At 40.6% G+C, this 19,747-nt stretch overlaps 1 long non-coding RNA gene across 1 annotated transcript; it reads left to right on the plus strand.

Annotated features, from left to right (window-relative positions):
- The first annotated feature begins 219 nt into the window (after positions 1-219).
- On the plus strand, positions 220-4,882 carry LOC135412512 (uncharacterized). The gene is made up of 2 exons (XR_010429710.1): positions 220-426; positions 1,353-4,882. It is a non-coding gene; the product is annotated as an uncharacterized LOC135412512 (long non-coding RNA).
- Positions 4,883-19,747: the final 14,865 nt, after the last annotated feature.

A 19,747-nucleotide genomic window follows, 5' to 3' on the forward strand; every position in this document is an offset into this window, starting at 1 on the left:
AAATTCATCATCCCTGTTTTTCACACGCAAAAGTTCAGATACCTTTTGGGTTTTATTTGGCAGCAATGAAGACACTGAGTAGACAAAAATAGGTCACTGAGTAGACAAAAATAACTATCAAGCCACTAGAGAAGCTGCAGGTTAGACTGATATTCCCACTGATATGGGAAATCCATACTTAATTTCCACAGACAGTGCCCTTGTACTGCGTGCAACCAGCAAGTTCCAGTGTTCCCCCAGCACCCGTGACCATGGAGTCATAGAATCACAGAATTAGAGAATCATAGAATGCTGGGTTGGAAGGGACCTCAAGGATCGTCTGGTCTAACCTTTCTTAGCAAAAGCGTGGTCTAGATAAGATAGCCCAGCACCTTGTCCAGCTGAATCTTAAAGGTGTTCAGTGTTGGGGAAACCATCACTTCCCCAGTGAGTTTATTCCAACAGCTGATTGTTCTCATTGTGAAAAATTTTCCTCTTGTGTCCAATGAGAATATTCCCAGAACTAACTTTTATCCATTACCCCTTGTCTTTTCCGTGTGATTCCTTGTAAAATAAGGGTCTCCATCTTCTTTCTAGCCACTCTTTAAATACTGGGACATGGTCTCCTCTAAGCCTTCTTTTCTCCAGGTTGAACAAACCCAGTTCTCTCTCAGCCTTTCCTCATATGGCAGGCTTCCCAGTCCTTTGGTCATCTTTGCGGCCCTTCTCTAGAGCCTCTCCAGCCTGTCCACATCTTTAATGTTATTTCTCAGCTCCGGAAATGTTTTTCCTGTGCCTAACGAGGCCATTTTTCTACTGATGTAGGAAGAAGTCTGCTGAAGGGCAGAAGGATCCTGAGCACACAAGCCCCTACAGGGAAGGATGCATTTACATTTTATCATTTCAAACAGAACTGTGAATATAACTGGTTTTTCAGATGCCTGGTTATGACCAAAAGAAAAAAAAAGTATTTAGACTTCATTTTAAAAATCTCTCTATTCCTCCACTGACCCTAAAATGACCATCATCATTTAACATGTTTTAGTATCTAGTTCTAGTCATGCTGAATCTGGCTGTTTTTCTGTCCAAGAAGTTAAAATTCTTTCTATGGTTCTTGGATTGCATTTGTAGGGTTGTTTTGGTTTTTTTTTACCTAGACTAATTTTAAACATGATTTATAAAATATTTGATACTTCCAATCCCTTCTGAGAATACAGATATTTTTATCCTTGATTTCAGAGAGAGAAAAAAAGGAGACCACAAAACTAGGGTTTAAAACCAGCATCTCTTTCCTTTGTTCATTCCTTTAATGTTTTCCTATTTCTAGCACATGGCTCTCCCCTCTAACAATGTATTATTCTTAATATTTTCAGCAGGAAGAAAAAGGACTTTTCTGCTGTACATCTGGAGTCTGAAAATGACCAAGGAAGCTGCCTGAACTCTCTTACAACCTAAAATGGTTCAGCCTTACTATGGACTGAATAAGGACAGCCAACCTTACAAACAGCCATACTTACCAACTGCATCTGTTTGCCTAGAAGAAAAAAAATTATGAATTATTTTCTGTAATCATAATCCTGTATTTTGGCTCCTGTCAGTTTGTGAGTAACAAACCAATCTCAGTCCCACAAATTTTAAAAGAGAACAAAACCCCATGAAGTATATATAACATTAGCTGAATGGAACTAAAATAGCCATCCATCTCGCAAGGAGAAAACCACACTTGATCTAGGGAAAAGGACTGTATTCTCCTTGTGCTGGAGATTAAAAATATATCATATCTAATATGAAACAAAAGCAACACTATTCCCAGTATAGAGATGAAAACCAGAACTTCTAGAGTAAATCTGAAGGGATAAAGGAGTTACTAAAAAATCACGTGACTATGAGTCCTTGCTAACATTTCTCCACTTGTCAGTCTACTATTTTCACAATTTTTAATGTTTCTTTGCTTGCATCTTACACTGTACAGTCTATATTAGGGCTCCTTAAAACATCCCGTGGAAAATCTTGGCACAAAAGACAATCTTGAGACAATGCCACCTCCAGCCCACCACTTCTGCTGCATGTACCACCCCAGCAGCAGATGCATCCTCACCACCAGAGTTCCCTTCCTTATTGGGTGTGTGGTGTATAATCATGGTATATAATAAAGCTATTATGTGTACAGTGATGAGTGCTCTGAACTGAAACAAACCAACTCAGGCACCGAGAGATGGAGACATGGATCTGGCTGAAAGATTTTCTCCCCAGGTTAGTCTGTAGGTGAATTTACTCCGCAGGTAGCCATGCAAACAGTTGTGCTGCATGTCCACAGGAAATGGATGTACAGCTGAGCTCTGTGAGACAGGGAAACCATTTTTAATTATCTCTTCAAAGCTCACATATTAAGTGGAAGCACATAACACACAGCCTTTACAAAGGTCTCTAACACAAATTCACTGAATTTTAGGTGACACTGTTGTAAACAGGGTTCAGACCAGAACAATAATGCATCCTCATGCTGTCTCCTGCTCTAGTCTCCTCATGACTCTGAGCTAGTGCTTAAGCATAGGTCAGATCATTTTGAAAGTCCATTCTGTTCCTTCCCTGCTGTATGTGGTTTCTTTTATTCTTCTACCCTATTCTATATTTACCCTTAGTCATCTGTCCTTTTCCTTTTCTCTATCAAAAATGACTAGAGAAAAGTGTTTTCTATTATTGTCTCCCTTTGATGTCTCCATAAGACTCAACAGGCATCTCTGGTGATGCTGATGTGAATTCAGAAATAAAAATATTGTGAAGTATACTGTGAAAATACTCCAAAATATCCCCCAAATGGCAACCAACATTTTATTCCAGTCAAAATTATTTTCCCTTCTATTTTTCTGTGTGACCAATAAACCAATCCCTTCTTTAGCTTTGGCCATTCTCTCCCACCAACCCCTTACTCTCACTCTTGGTCTTCCTTCTACATCTGCTAGCCGTCCTCAGGTGCCAGGACATATTTAACATCACCAAAGATAAGAGCTTTCCAATTATTAACTACAGTGTTAAATGGACATACCTTGCCTTGATCAGTAATGCATTGTTGTGTATAAATAATGAGTGCTGTGTATATATGCAGCTTCACTCAGCAAGGTGGAGTAGGACATAGGCAGGAATTTGTGATTTTGTCCACACTGGTGGCTGCTCAAGAAAGAAATGTTCAGCTCAACTAATAGACATCCTTCTCCTTAGGGTAAAGTGCAGACAGGACAGACATCTACCTCCAGGAGCCTGAAGCACAAATTTTAACTTGTGATACCCACAGCTGTAATCGCAGTGTGTAAACTGACTGGTGTTACTTCACCTACATGAAAATCCACTCACAAGCTAATCTCCTGTTTAATCTAGAGAGGTGAAGATTAAGTGAAAGTTGCAAGAAGTTGCTGTATGCCTTCCTATATTGAAATAGGAACAAAATGTCTTTTGAAAATTTCATCCAGATGTTTTTTCTAAGACTGTCTTGTTGCAGTTTTACGTGCGTGCTCACATACACATGCACACACGTGTGTGTGCACACACACTGTCATGTAGATTTTTTATTCCCTCATGCATTTCCTCCTTCCTGAAATAAATACAGTTTGTGGATGAAGAAATGTAGGTTTGCAAGCTTCCCAAGATAACAGCATTGTCTGGATTAGACCACATTTCCTTGTTTCCTTCCACTGCCATTTCAAGAATTTATCATTAAAATAAAACTCTTAAAAGACAGAGAAGAGTTGGGCTTAAAAGACAGAGAAGAGCATTGTTGGGCTTTTGGGATAGCTGCTGTGGCGGCATGGCACCCCAGAGAGAATTGAGTTGGACAATGGGACTCATTTAAAAAATAGCCTCATAAATACCTGGACTAGAGAGCATGGTATTGAGTGTGTGTATCATATTCCCTATCCTGCACCAACCTCTGGGAAAATTGAATGGGACAATGGACTGTTGAATACCACACTGAAAGCAATGGGTGGTGGAACCTTCAGACATTGGGATACACATTTAGTGGAGGCCACCTGGTTATTTAACACTAGAGGCTCCACCAATAGAGCTGGCCTTGCACAATAAAAACCTCCCTGGATGATTAAAGGGGATAAAGTCCCTGTGATGCATATGAGGAATGTGTTAGGGAAGACAATTTGGATTAGTCCTGCTGCAAGCAAAAGCAAACCCATCTATGAGATTGTTTTTACTCAAGGGCCTGGGTGTACTTGGTGGATAATGCAGAGGAACGGGGGAGCGCAATGTGTACCTCAAGGGGACTTGATTTTTGGGTGAGAACAGTCTGTATTGTTGAATTGTATAATACTGGTTGCTGAATGACACTGCCACTGTATGCCATAACTACCATGGACAATGAGCATGGATTGCTTCAGATACACCACTCGTGAGCTCCTTATGCATCTTATAACCAGCAGACAGCTCACCAGCTCTCGGCTCTGGAAGACATCTAGGACAGATAGAACCCACAGTCATGGACTAAATGAACTCAACAGACAACTTCCATTGACTATGGAAATGATACCTGAGCTTGTGTGTAGATATAATGATAGATAGATAGATATAGATATAGGTATATGTATATATGTATATAACTGGAAGGTGTAGGATCTGGGCATGATGTAGATGGTGTAAAATAAGGGCTGGATAATGTCCTGGTTCTACCCAGGACAGGGTTAATTTTTGCAGTGGCTATGACCCGGAGGCTACTCTATACCACCTCACCTTCCAGTCAGGGTAGCATTGTGCAGTCAGGTATTGTCGGGGCTTTTCCATGTGGTGAACTCTCATGTATGAATCATTCACCATTCTTGTACACCCTTTTATTAATATTGTTGCTGTTACTGTTAATTTATTATTTCATTGCTGTTTCCAATAAATTGTTCTTATTCAATCCGTGATCTTTATCTTTTGTACCTCCAGTTTCTCCTTTCCAGCCCACCGCAGGGAGTGAGCAAGTGGCATATGGTTTGACATGTCTCAGCGGGAATATTAAATGGGGTAATACCATTCCTAAAACGCTACAGCTAGTTAGGGGAAGTCCAGCAGGAGCACATGCAAGACTTTCTTCTGTAACTTAGACAGAGTTTTCTCAACAACCTTCTAATCAGCCCTGAGTAAGATTCATTGATGTCATCTGACAAGGACATGGGTTTTTGCTTCTTGGAAAAAGGAAAAAAAAAAAAAGACTCAAGCTCTTTAATTGGAATTTCTCACTTCTCTTGTTCTTTCCCAGACTTGCTTTTGCTATCAAACACTCAAGTCTCAGTGGACAACAGAAAGGTTTTTGTTTTTCTACTGAATTTAAGTCTTCTATGAACTCCAAATAGCTCAACAAAAAGCAAGGTTCTACAGGATTTTCCACCTTCATAATGCTGGTGGAGTTTTCTTTCAAGCTCAGTACTACCATTGCAATAATTAAGCTGACTGAAGACGTGCATATCCTGTGCTATAAAGGGAAAGCTGGCACTCACACTATGTTTATGTTAAATTGATGTTTGATTTACTATTAATAGTCCTTTGAAAAGAAATTAAATTATGAATCCTGTATATTGGTCTCAGAGTTTCACATTTCTCATACAACATGCTGCAATATTTGTACAGCACTCAGAAAAGACAGACATAAGACTATATTTGTATCCCCAGGTCTGCTCCAGCAAGCACAGTATGAGAGTTCATTAACTTGATCAAAAGCAGAAGTGTCTTCTCTCCCCAACCCATTAGAGAGATACAGATTTGAACCAGCAGAGAACCTACTCTATACCTGCTCAAACAGCTCTCTAAATCACATCCTTGTCAGTGGCTCTAAGCAGCGGAGTTCGACTCCAGCTTGTATAAAAGCAGTTTGTTTTTCAGAAGTTGCTAAACTCATAAGCCTTCAGCCTCTTGGATTTCTTTTGCAACAGGAGGTACTCAGGCAGCTTCTGCTGCAATGCTATCTAAAAGCACCTGCCAAGGGTTCTTGCCCCCTGCAATGGGCACAACTGGAATGAACAGCTAAGCCTGTTGAAGCCTGGTGTGAACTGTGCTTAATCAATTCCTTAGAAAATCCCTGAGCTGCTCCTGAGACCTTACTATAAAACATGAAAAAAGTAATTTGAATGGAAGCAATGGTCAGGTTAGAGAAACACAGAAAAAGCTGTCTGCTTTTTGGCTTTCTACACCCCACTTCACAGGATAGTATTCAAGGAGTAGATGTGAACCAGGCTAAACCAGTGCTTGGCTAAAATATATCTCCCAAACTGCCTGCACTTCTTGGGTATATCAGACGTCATTTTCTGTGTCCATCCTTTTCTGTGTCTCCCTGTCCAGCTCACTAGTCCATGCTGGGACCAGCTGGTGGGGTGACTGGGCTTTGCTGGGTAGCAGCTCCCCATCCCTCTGTGTGCTGCTGGCATGCAGCACCCACCACCCAGCAGCTGGGGAAGCCTCACCAGAGGCAAGGAGCAACTGAAGCACCAAGGAGTTGCTGTGTTTCTCAAAAGATGCAAATGGCCTCTGTGAAGCAGAGGAGGAAAAGCAGCATCTGCCAGTTACCATGCTGTGCAGAGACTTGCCAACCAACTGAGCAGGGAATGGATGGTGCTTGTCTCTCCAAAGGGACTGGGGACCAGTTGGCAAAGGCAAGAGAAGAAGGCTCTATTTCTCCATGGCTAGCCAAGGGAGTATAACTTTACTGCGGATCTTTTGTTTATCATGGGCCACCCACAAAAATGTGCTGCACTTTGCAAATCTTTATGTGCGTATAGCAGAACATGAGCCATCTCTCTGGAAAATCACCACAGGACATAGACAACCCTAGACATCACAGTGCTTACAACTGCAGTAGCAAATTGAAATGGTATAGGGCATGGATCCCATCACTGGCACCTGAGCATCTGCACTGTCTAACTGCTGGTGTGTTTACTGGCACAGGTTTGGCCTGTGCCAACAGTCCCAGGCAATGCCAGTGCATATTTTGATGCTGAGTGTTTTCCACAAAAGGCAGTATTGATGAGATTACTTCCTTTTGGGAGAAAGATATCTTACCTATATGATTGTAAGTGGTGCCACTTGCTGTCAGGACTGCAGAAGGAGCCCTGGTTTATTTGCTGGTAGAGATACAGCCATTGAACCATTGAGGTCTATTCTGTGTAAAATTTTAGAATTGTTATTGTAATCATTTTTAATAATAAGACATAGCCATGCTACTATGATTAGCAAGTATAACATATTAAATGCATGTTTGGACACTTTTTAAAGTGGCAAAAGAGTAAGTCAGATATATCTGATGCCACATAGTAGATCTGTGTTAGTTTTTATGTAAAAATACCTGCCAAATGCTAAATTGAGTAGCTTATGAAACCCATTATTCTCTCTCTTTACACATTTTATTTTCTTGCCTGTCAGGCTCTGGAAGGTTGGCTACTTCTGATCTAGGGCAAGCAACATTTAACATCACAGCAATCAGAAGTGATCAAAGCTACTTCAGATGAAAGTTCACTTTTTGCCCATGATACCAAATATTATTTGCTGCGGTGCACACAGGCTGTGTATGATAATTTCCTCCAAAGTGATAAGTTCTCAGTGAGACACATGGCACTGAACAAGATCACTCTTCTTGTTTACAATATCTTCTCTGAGAATTGGCTCTGCTATCAGCGGAAATGCGAGCAGAGTTCCTTAAAATGTCAAAGTTATCATTACTCTCACTTCATCAAAGATCTCATTGAGACAAACTGTGGTGACATTCACCCTTCCTGATGATCCTGCCTGTCAGCAGGTCCAATTCCTCTGTCTCCCAAAGCACAGGCCCCTTTCCCATGGCAGAACATGAGTCTGCCTCAGATTCACATGACAGAGAATCACAGAATATGATGAGTTGGAAGGGACCTACAAGGATCATTGAGTCCAACTCTTAGCCCTGTACAGAAACATCCCTGAGAGTCAGACCATGTGCCTGAGAATATCATCCAAACACTTCTTGAACTCTGTCAGGCTTGGTGCTGTGACCACTTCCCCGGGGAGCCTGTTCCAGTGCCCAACCACCTCCTGGCTGAAGAACCTTTTCCTAATATCCAACCTAAACCTCCCCTGACACAACTTCAGGCCATTCTCTCGGGTCCTGTCACTGGTCACTACAGAGAAGAGATCAGTGTCTGCCCCTCCTCTTCCCCTCATAAGGAAGTTGTTAAACTGCAATGAGGTCTCCGCTCAGTCTCCTCTTCTCCAGGCTGAACAGAACAAGTGACCTTCAGCTCCTCATACGGCTTCCCCTCCAGGCCATTCACCATCTTCATTGCCCTCCTTTGGACACTCCCTAAGAGCTTAATACCTTTCTTATATTGTGGTGCCCAAAACTGCACACAATATTCAAGGTAAGGCCACACCAGTGCAGAGCAGAGCAGGACAATCCCCTCCCTCGACCTGCTGGCCTGATGCCCCCCAGGACACAGTTGGCCCTCCTGGCTGCCAGGGCACTGATGAATTCTATTCAACTCATATTCACTTTCCACCAACCAGGACCCCCAGGTCCCTTTCCATGGCACTGCTTTCCAGCATCGCATTCCCCAGTCTGTACAAACAGCCAGGTTTGCCCCATCCCAGGTGCAGAATCTGGCACTTTCCCTTGTTGAACTTCATCCATTCTTCAAGCCACAGGGACACAATGAGAAGAGGCAGGTATCCTGAGGTGGTATTTCTCTTTCCACTTCGGATTGCTACTTGTGAGGAGTTTTCTATGTACATCTACAGAGTGTTAATCCCTCTTTAAAAGACTGTCTTGATGTGGTGCTTATGAAACTCAAAACACAGTCAAGGAGAAGGTTCAGCAAGTAGAGGTAAGTGCTTGTCAAGTCACTGTGACTCCATCAGGCACACCGTCCTCCATATAGCCTCCCTCAGGGCATGCTCCTCACTCCCTGAAGTTACGTTTTCAGAGGAGGATTCAGAAAAAAAGACTCTCTTCTCTTCATCAGTGGAGAGAGTCTAGCAAGACAGGTCCCCCTGGGTTAGGGTCACTCTTAGAAAGCTTTTCCTTCTTTTTTCTCCCTCCACCCCATTTCCACAGTAAGTATTTGAGATCCTCAGCAGCCCTTAAATAGAAATCAACAGGAAGGGCAGGCAAGGATTATCAGCTTTTCACACAGGAGGAGGTGCTAGTGCAGTCATCAAGAATTAGCACATGGGTTTCAAACACGGGATAGAGAGACAGCACAGATGTTACACCATGCACAAAAATTTCAACTCAGCACCACTGAATAGACTCCAAGAAGCAAGGTTCCATTACAGGTGGTATGATGCTACTGCCTTCAAATCCACTACTCCAGATTTATACCCATACTGCTCTTTCCATCCCTTCCTCCCAAGGAAACATTGCAGCCTTGGATTAACAATTTCCATTTTAAAAAAACAAACACAAAAACCAAACAAACAAAAACCAACAAACAAACAAACAAACAAAAACAAAACAAAAAAAACAAACAAAAAGATCATCATCATCTGCAAATCATTTGGAAAAGAAGAGCTCCTTATCAACTTGTGTAAAATCACGAAATACATTCAATGTTATTTATTGTCTATGAATAAACAACTGGTATATTGGCTGGGGATACTCTATGATAACCGAAGATAATTATCTCATATTACTGACACCTAGGAAGCCTTTTCATTGACTAGCTCATTTTCATTTATTCCAAACAGCCAAATGTCAGTAGAAAACAATGCATCACAGCAGTGACACAATGGAGTAATTCTGAAGGCAGGTTTTACAGATGTAAACACCAATAAAGGTTGTTGGGTCTTTTTTTTTCCACTCCAAGCAGTGTATAAACTTGCTTCCATCAACCATCTCCAAAGGCAAACTCTTGGGTCTTGTGGTGGATGTCGTAAGTGTAAGTTCAGCAAACCTGTGTGTGGAAATCTGATGGGTTATTTATAAAAGTCTCCGATGTAAATATTGATGAGCCAGCTGTTCAGCTAGGTTTTTCAGCATACATATACTGTATTTGTGACCAAAAATCTAAAAAGCTTAGCCATTAATGAAACTAGATGGAAAAGAAAAGACATCCTTTGTAGCCTGCAGGCCTGTAGTTGTAATTCCCCAATAAGAGCAGTATCAGTGTCAATACAGCTGATCTCAATGACCAATATTTTGTTTCCTACAACTATATGTCAGTTTTTTACCTTTACCAAGATCATTTATATTTGAAAAATATAAAATATAAACATATTTGAGTATTCAAATTGATTACTTCCCTGTAGAAATCTTGATCTCTGCCTGCTGTCATCCAATTTCTGAGTCTGAAAGCCATCAGTTCTTCTCCAAGGTCCAACTGCAAGTGGACTACAGTCTACAGGTTGTACCTTTGTATGCCATCCACAGATATTATACAGAAGCAGGTCAGAGCCTGGTAGTATATGTGGCACATAGGTCTTTTATTGTAGTCCTAGGTCTTACATCACTTACAAACAAAAAACACAGAGAAAATAAAAAAAGAGCCTTTGTGGCCTAAGGAGGAAGCTGAAGTGCTAAAATTTTCTTCCCATACTGTAAAGCTGCAACAGAACCTTAGGAAAACAAATTCAAAACCTGCAAGTGTTACATCTCCTCCACATGAGTCTGAGAGACCATGATGACTGGCATTCATATCTCAGTGACAGAGAAACTCAAAGTAGGAAGAAGCTGAAACTGCATTAGGTCACTGGGAATTTTCTTTGTCAATCTATATGTGAACAGTCCAAAAGAATCAGAAAGCCTTAACTTAAAGGCAAACCAAATCTGGAGTTCCAAGTTTGCACTGACTGAAAAGGAAGACTTCAGACAGTGCTTCACCATGGCTGGTGGCATGATACTGTTTGCAATTCTATCAGCTTAAAAGTGAAGGTGATGGAGTTGTATTAGCAGACTCAAGCTGAGTAGAGGAAAAGGTGAGGATGTAGCATCAGATAATTCAGGAAGAGATTTTGTTTTGAAGCCTAACTACAGCCAGGGGAGTGGGGGGATACAGAAAATGGACCTGTTAAAATTTGCCAGTTTTCAAAAACAATTACATTGTGTGGAAACAGCTTCCTTTTTCATGAAGTTTTGGCAAAATCCAACTATAGGTTCAACTGAAATGTGCCTTTTTTTCAAAGTGTCTTAGCTGGCTCCTAGCTAGACCATCTCTTCTATTGTTTTCAAGTCAGAAAGCCTAGCATCTGGTGTAAGTGCCAATCCACACTTCTTTCCCTTCTGAAAGAGAATCATTTTCCTTTCCTTCCTTTGCCCTTTTTTCTCGTTGTCTTTCCCCCATCAGAAATAGTACACTAGGACTAATACTAGATAAGTTCTTAATGATATGTCTCCTGCATTCTTTTTTTTATGAAAATGCAGAAGCAAGACAATTCCTCACCTCTCTGACAGTGCCACTAACTTTACACAGTTTTCTCACCAGTGTGTTGCAGCAAGGTGAAGTGCTTTGATGAATAAATGGGCATCTGCCCTAGTTTTATAATAGTTTGATGTTAAGACCTTACAAGAACTACTTAAACGCTTCAAACACTTCCTTTTTTTTTCCCTTCCTTCCCTCACCAGCTAGTCTGTGCCTTGTGATCACATTAATAAAACTATACCTCTCTTACACTCCTGCTACCTTATTTCTCCCACTCTGGAGGGCTTTTCTGCAAATGACAATGTTCTGTGATAGTTACCTCATTTTGTTAACCATATATCAAGGTTAATATTAACTCCATATACACTGTATTGCGCTTGTACCTGGTGCATCATTGCATAACACAGTCTGGGGCAGACCTGACATTTGCCTTGCCTTTTTCTAAGCAATCTTTGTTCTTCCACTAAACTGTTTTGAGGGATTCAGCTGTCACACAACAGCTAGTTCTCTTTCTTTCTTTCATAGACATATAAGAGAACATTTTTTTTCCTTCTCTGTAGCCCTAGTGCTCAGACCGCTGGTCTCCTTTCACACCTGCAGTGCTATTGCAATCTCCCTATGAGGCAACCACTTCTCATCAGCTTCAGCTGGGACATTGAAAACCTGCTCACCAAGACTGGCTATTTAGTGGCATGCAGAGGACTTTTATCTTCTAGTAGTGCAGCAGTACACTGGACAATTCTCCACTGCCTTTTTTCAGTAAGCCTCTTTAACAAAACTGCACTAAAGCTATTGTGGTAACTTTTGTCCAGAGATTCAGGAAATTCATTTCATTTCCTTCAATGGAGATTTTTGGCTTATCACAACAAAGTCAAATCCTTCGGGTTTTCAGTGCATTAGTCCTGCTAGGAAAGCTGAGCATTAAACCCCCAAACAAATAACAGTTTAATACATTACACAACAGGCAAGCAGGCATTGCCAAGATCTAAAACATGGGACGTTTGCAACTTTATTATTAAGAGAGACTTTCTTTCTCTTTTTACTACCAAATTCTGAAGACTGCTCCATAAAAATAGATAGCCAGCCAGCAAAAAGGATACCTTTTCTCTGAAACAGAAGATTAAATATAAATGATGAATGACAGATCCTTAAAACATGGAGATGAGATTGTCACAAGACTTAGTAGCTATTGTATTCTTATTTGTTCTAGGCTTAAGAAGAAGAAAATTACTTATCAGGTAAATTAATACAAAATTTCCTACTCGTGATACGTTTAAAATCATCTTAGTCTCACTAATTTTAAGAGTTCAACTCACTTCTGATTGAAAATTCATTTCTTTGCTTGTTCTCATTTGCCAGCATGTTCTGCTGAGAAGTGTAATAAACCTTGGCATATCATGGCAAAGGAAGGGGAACACGTATCCAAATGAACACAGATTTTTATGGGCTTAGAAAACTAGGACTTAAAGTGCAGCTAAAATTCAGTACACTGCAGCCAAAAGAATAAATCCGTTGGCTGTCTGTAATTAGTATATTCATAGTATATTGTTGCATGGTCAAGGCAGTAAAAAAACAAAGATTGTGCCTTCACTAGAAAAAACAGTAATGTTAGCAGGAAATAATTAATAAGCCACATCTACATCACTTAAAATCCCCATAGGGCCTAGGTACGTTTAGATTTTGTTGTTAGATAGATAAATAAAGTAAGTAATGTGTCCCAAACTAGTGGGACACACCTGACACCTAACTGACTTTGAGAAACTAAAGCGAGCTAATCTACACTTAAATTAACACTGTCCTGGTGGTGTAAACAAAATGAGTAGGACACAGTAGAAATAGGATATCAAATTCTCAGCTTTGCATGGGGAAGCCCTCTGAATGCACCTTAGCGGGCACAAGTTTATTTGCATAGATGGCAAAAAAAGATTTTTTCTTTTCTCCCTTGTGCCGCTCCAGAGCTGGATGCCTTTCATTGATGTGACTCCTTTCAAGGGTCCTGCTCTTGGATGGTTCCCTGCACCTCAGAGAAGGAGCATTTCCCATCTTCCTCATCCATGGGCAGAGGCCTGTGCTAAAGGAACAGCTTCCTCATAGAAGCTCACGAAGGTCAAAACAAACCCGAGTTATTTATTTTCTAAAAAATAGTGGATAATGTCTCAGGTAAAGTGTTAAATGATTTAGATTTAATTCCTATCGTGGCAAACAGCTTCAAATTAGATTGAAATAAATAATCTGTTTTTGACCTGGAGAAATAAAGCAGAGTTCTTTAGACAGGATGATGTCATGCTTCAGATTACGTCCTCATTTCCTATGAGTGCTTTCCCAAACCGGGCACACACTGAGTCTGACTATTGTTAAACTTCGTGTGGCACACTGGTGAGCAAGCCAGCCGGAGACCAGGAGAAATTCCTATTTTTGTTTCGCTTTCTTAAATCAAGATTGACACACTAACATAAATAAGCACAAATATTTCCAGTAGGCTGCATTTTCAGGGCTTTTCCCCCTAATACACAGAGCATCAAGTTATTATTCTGTCAATGAGGAAACAAGAACACCCACAGCCATTTGTTCAAAGCAGCTTCCTACCACTACCATGCAGAGCATGCCCAAAACGACAGCTGAGTTTGAGGATGTACGCAGATAGCCCGGAGCATCAGCTCATGCTTCCAGGCGGCTCCGGCCGCCTCCGCCCCCACGGGCCAGCATAGCCACATTACCCAGCCGCCCCCTCGCCTCGGTCCCTCCTTATTCCTCCTGCTCTCCGCAGGTATACACAGGCGGGCATGCAGCCAGTTCAGAACCCGGCTTCAGGAAACAATTAATTTGTTTAGAGCTGCAGAACCAGGCTAATCTGAAGCATGCTCGCCTTTGAAATCGTCACGGAGCACAAAGCAGAGCCGTACGGATCACAGAGAGAGCCCAGACCCAGAGATGAAAACAGTTTTGTCTTCAAATCCACAGCAGAGAGATAAGGAAAAAAAAAAAATTAGAAAAAAGAGTCGATGTGCAACCTCCTCTCCTAAAGTTAGAAGGTCAGTGTGCATCTCCCTCCTGAAGCTTTGCTAATTTGAGCAGTTTTGCTAGCTGAAAAATTTAGAAGGAGTGAGGATTAGCAAATACTGTATTTCCACTATGCCAGAAATTTCCCTAGGAGCAGAAGACTTTATACCACATCCTCAGCTTGACAGCATATTTTAAAAAAATACTGTATGACAAGCACAATCAAATCCATGCACAACGAAAGTAGATGCAGAGAAACTGTTCTATAAATGCAAACTAACGTGTTCATCAGTGTGCCAATTTGCCAAAAAGCTTCAAGTTGTGTGAGAAGGGAGGAAAATCAGCTCCCGAAAAACAAAACTGTTACAGATTATGATCAGTCAGTGTGCTAGTCGAGTCTAACCTGATGCAACTTTTCTTCTTCACAACAGGAGAGAGTAACATAAAATTCATATCTGGAAAATAAAGAGCAACGGGCTTGTGCCGGACAGGAATTTCTCCAGCAGCAGGGAGAGACTCATTAGAATTTTTCCCATGACACACTACAAAAGATGGCTGGAGAAAACAAAGTGAGGTGCTGGAGCTCAGTGTATTTCTTTGTCCTTGAGAAGCCTGGCCTTGCTGAATCTCACGGGCTAATGCATGCATAATTTGGGGCAGCTGATTAAGTTTATTGTGTCCCTGACTAAATCGAGAGGAGTGAGGGAGGGAGGGGAAAAAGAAACAGAATTGGCTTTAGTTAAAGCTCTGCAATTGTCCTTAATATTTACATAATGTACTATCATAATTGCTCCTGATTGGAGACTTAAGATGCACAGAAGAAAATGACATGCTGGAAGTCCCAAGCTGAGGAAACAAAAAGCAAGACAGCCCCTTCCCCTTCCCCCACCACTCCCAGCCAAATCAAAAGCCACTGAAGAGGAATTGCACCAGAGCGCTTTATAAATCCAAGAGCTCTGCGTGGGCTCAGACCAGCACACCTCCTTCCGTGCGCTGGTGAACTGTGAGTGGATGGCTTCACTGGCAGAGACCATAGCATCTAGTGGTTTCACACACCTGGTCAGATGTGTGCTGTTCCCCTGGTGCAGAGCTGGACACTTGGCAGCAGCTGGGAGAGCTACCGCACCTGTTGAAGGTGTCTGGTGCTATTTCCTAGATTTAGCTGAGAAGTTCACGGTGAGGAGGAGACCACGAAGCAATGCCACCTCAGAGGAGGGTAGTAGTTCCTTAAGATCGACTGGTACAAATTGTAAGAACTTTTTTACATAGGAGTAATGTAATTATAGAAATTATAGAACTGTCAGTGTTTCTTAAATTTTAAAAGAGGGAGAAGTCTAGATGTGAATCAAAGTTGGGAGCTTCCTGCAGCCTGGGCTGATTTCTGGTCTGGATCCAAATGCTGTGTATGCTCTTTAGTGTCCTGGGCTGCAGTCACAGATCTCCTGATATTTGAATGCAGATGCTCATAACTACTTATGCATGCAGCATAGGTAGCTCCCAAAGAGATGTTTTAAGGATATATGTGAGGTCCCTTTTGATTTGGGATTGCAGATATTTTGTTTGTAGTTACATGCAAAGGCAGGCACGATTCTGCTCTCAATGATGCTGCAACCACTTAGGATGGAAAATAAATACTGCAGTCTCCTGGGTAGAAAGCACCCTTCTGATTTCTCACTTATTTTCCTCATAGAAAACAATAAGTAAGAAGAGATTATGATTTACCAGATATATTGATTTACCAGACCTTGACTTTATCTTTTTATTGTTTTGCTTTGACTTTCTAGTCACTGCAGAACAGATAAACCAAAAATTAGTTTCTGTCCCTCCCTTCAGAGCATAGCTATGACTCACAAAGTTTGTGCATTCACTTGGAAATATGGTGCTGCATCATTCTCACTATATAATAGCAATAACATACAGAAACTGCACTGATGCTTCAGGCGTCAGATAACCTATTTACTGGCAGAGAGGGCCTATACTTGCACTTCACTAGCTCCTGACTCAGAATGCAGCAGGACTCTCTAGCAGACTCAGGAATTACTTAAAGGTTTAGTACCCTGGTCCAATACATTATTTATATTCTTTTTTCTTCGATATAAACATTACAATACTAGAAGAACATAAGCATCCTTAGATACGCAAGACACTACAAAATGCTTGGGAAATCATGTAAAACATCTCTCTAGATCCTGTACTATATCCATGATGACAGTATCCAAAGTAGTGCACTTATTGGTACCAGCAAGAACTTTCTGCCAACAATCATAGACTTTGTAGAAACCAATGCTGGTATAAAAAAAGACATTTTCCTAGAGGCTAATATCACTGAGAGTCAAGAATCAAATATTGCTTTTCTACTTCAAATATTCCATTTCAAATGGTCAGGCTTAGGTTTCTCTGTGTGAGGGCACCTTTTTGCCTATAGTGTAACCAGAACATAAAGCTAACTCACCAGGAACATGAACAAATTTTCAAGAGAAATGCCAAGGGACATAAAGAACATTGTGGAAAGAGCATTTCTTCCCTAACCTACATTACTGATTCTGGAAAGGAAAGCTGTAAAAGTTTGAGGTTCAGCATGGGGTTGGTGCTGTATTCCAGGCCTAGGCATCCACTCAAATTTGCAAAGGAAAAGAGCATAAAATAGGATAGAAACTGCACTGTATGTACGAGTCAAATTGTAAATGGAAAGGGATATTTTCTCCTCCTTTTTATTGCAAGCAGTCTGTTTTATCCTAGCAGTTTGTATTTGGACTACATTTCCAGACACATAAAAGTTATGTGGGAATAAGGTAGCTGAAGAGGTGGCCCTTTTTAAAACTCTTTTCTTTTTAGATGTTATTTCAAAGTGTATATGAAAATGGAGCACTAGTGGAGGCAGAAAGTCTTTCTGTAGCTTATCATCTGCCATTGTGCAGGGTATTACAACATTTACTGGCTTTACTTAACAGTTAATGAAAAACTACAATCAACAGCTGCCATCACTCCCACTACAGATTGTAACAAATAATAGCCTGTATTGCTAATAGCCCTCATTCTCCTACTCTAGAGAAATAAGAGCTAGGGAGTCCACAAAGAATCAGTAAAACTGAGAGACAAGTAAAGGTGCTTAGAACTCTGTGATCAATTTGACTTTTATTGGAGCTGTGTTTTGCCCAGCCTTGGAAAACCATCTAAAAAAAATATGCATATATGTGTGTATATATATATATACACACACATATACATATATATGTATAAACCACTGGGTTATTAAAAATACTCTAGTCCTGATTTTCCCTGAAGTCTTTTCTATTGACCACAATGGGAGCAGGGATGCTCCACTGGCCTATTATAAAAAATCCACTGGACTGTTACAGAACTAAGAATTTATAATTGGGTATGTAATCAATTTCATACTCTAGAATTTTGCCTTTTTCTGATGTCTTTCCAAAAAACTGCTTTCTTTTACTCCACTTTTAATTAAGTTGTGAAATACCTTCTTCGTTGTCTCTGAGGTTTATTGACTCAGATGATCTCTGCTTCTCTTTGAGCATCTCAGTGAAGTTGCCAGAGTCTCAAGAGTTCTCCAAAATTTCCACTGGAAATTTGGCTGATCAATATTAGTGTGGCCAGTCATTTTCAGGGAGAAGAATCCAACTTTTTGAAAATATGTCTTGAAACACCTGCTTGTAGCTGTTGTTTCTAATCCTAAACTTGAGTTCTTTGTTATTCGCACTTAGAAGACTAATACAGGTGGATCACTGTCAGCGCGATGAAATAATGTTTAGTTTTATGCAATGTCATAGTAAAATTAGCAATAGAGAGACATTCATGGCTCAACATCTCCAAATGAAAAGAAAGGCTCCACTCGTGTTCTTCACAGATTGGTGGGAAGATGAAAGAGTGGATAATTGAAACAACCAGCAGCTGTGCAGTGACATGCACATGAGCATAAATGCCAATGGAGATGCAGGTGCAGAAAGCACAGAGCTGCAACAGGGGCAGACTGTGCTTTATCCAAACTTCACTTAGACCTCCTCACTGAGACATTGTCGAGAGAAGTAAGCTGAGAGTTCATCCAGTAAATGACTGGCCTAAGAATAGGTTTAGAGATATGGGAAATAAGCTATTCTCAGAGCTATTCTAGAACAGTAGGCTATTTTCAGGCTCTTGTCTTGTTTCCTTTACTTATCTGGTATATTTTCATTTTCTGCTTTGAGAAATCCACACCGTGTAATTCCAAACAGTTAGCTATATTTGGAACTAGAAAAAAGGAGTTTTCACTTTCATTTCCATTGTTCTTCACCCTGTACAAGAAGTAAGGAGTATCTGAACAGAGGAGGAGAAAGCAGATGACCAATTTTTTCCAAGTATATGAAAGTGGCAAGATCAATACTAGAATACTGTAGACAGATCTATTATTTAAGTTGTAAAAAAAAGATACTTGAAAATTGAAAGAGAAGCATATAGGAGCTAGAAAAGTTTTCAGTTGCCCAGCAAAATGTGTCACAGTGGGAGAATGAAGATCACCTTGATTAGAACAAGGAATTTCAGATAAAGGGACAAACATCCAGAAATTACTTGAAAAAGCATATAGAAATTATTTTCCTGGGATAAACAAGAAGTCAGGAAACTTCTAGAGTAAATGGCCAAACATTAAAATTATGCAATTAGGTATAAATAAACCTTATTTTCAGTCGTTTCTTTTACCAGGCTCATCACTTGCCCTTCCAGTAAGAGACATAAACACATGGAATAAACTACAAAGGAAATAGCAACTCCTGCATATTTGACATCCTCAAATGGAGATCAAACTTGCATTAACCAAGCAGAATTTACTGAAAGCAGTATGCAAGTAACTGGACAAAGTTTAGTGGCCTTTTACAGGAAAGAAGTCAAATCCAGAATATTTCATGGTCCTTTTTGATTTAACATCTCTAGTTTCCCACAGCCAGGATACATGTATATACTTAAATGCTTTATCGACAACTCAAAATGCTAAAAAGAAGTAAAAATTCAATGTAGTGAGCTCTAACCCCTCTGATAATTCAGATGGCTCTAAGCAAGAACTACATCTATCAGTACAGATGTATTTATGATCACTTCTCATAATGTTGTGTACTTCAATGTCCTTTCCGAATTTCCCTCGTTTGGCACAGAACAAGACTCCAACACTTAGCGGGGGAGCAAGCTGAGATGCAGAGAACACAGGGACTCTATTCCCACCTCTTCCATCACTCTTTCAACCACCTGCAGGACTTCTGTCCTGGCTTTGTACCTTTTACATTTTTGAGAGCAGGGGAAAGGAGCATTTTCTTACCTTTGCAATATACTTTGCATAATTTGAGTGAAGAATGATATCCAGTGGCCACACACTTCTATTTTTATGGTATCTGTCCATACTGCCAGAAAAAAAGAAGTCCGAG

This window comes from Pseudopipra pipra, chromosome 3 (assembly GCF_036250125.1).
Source record: "Pseudopipra pipra isolate bDixPip1 chromosome 3, bDixPip1.hap1, whole genome shotgun sequence".
Lineage (NCBI taxonomy): Eukaryota > Metazoa > Chordata > Aves > Passeriformes > Pipridae > Pseudopipra > Pseudopipra pipra.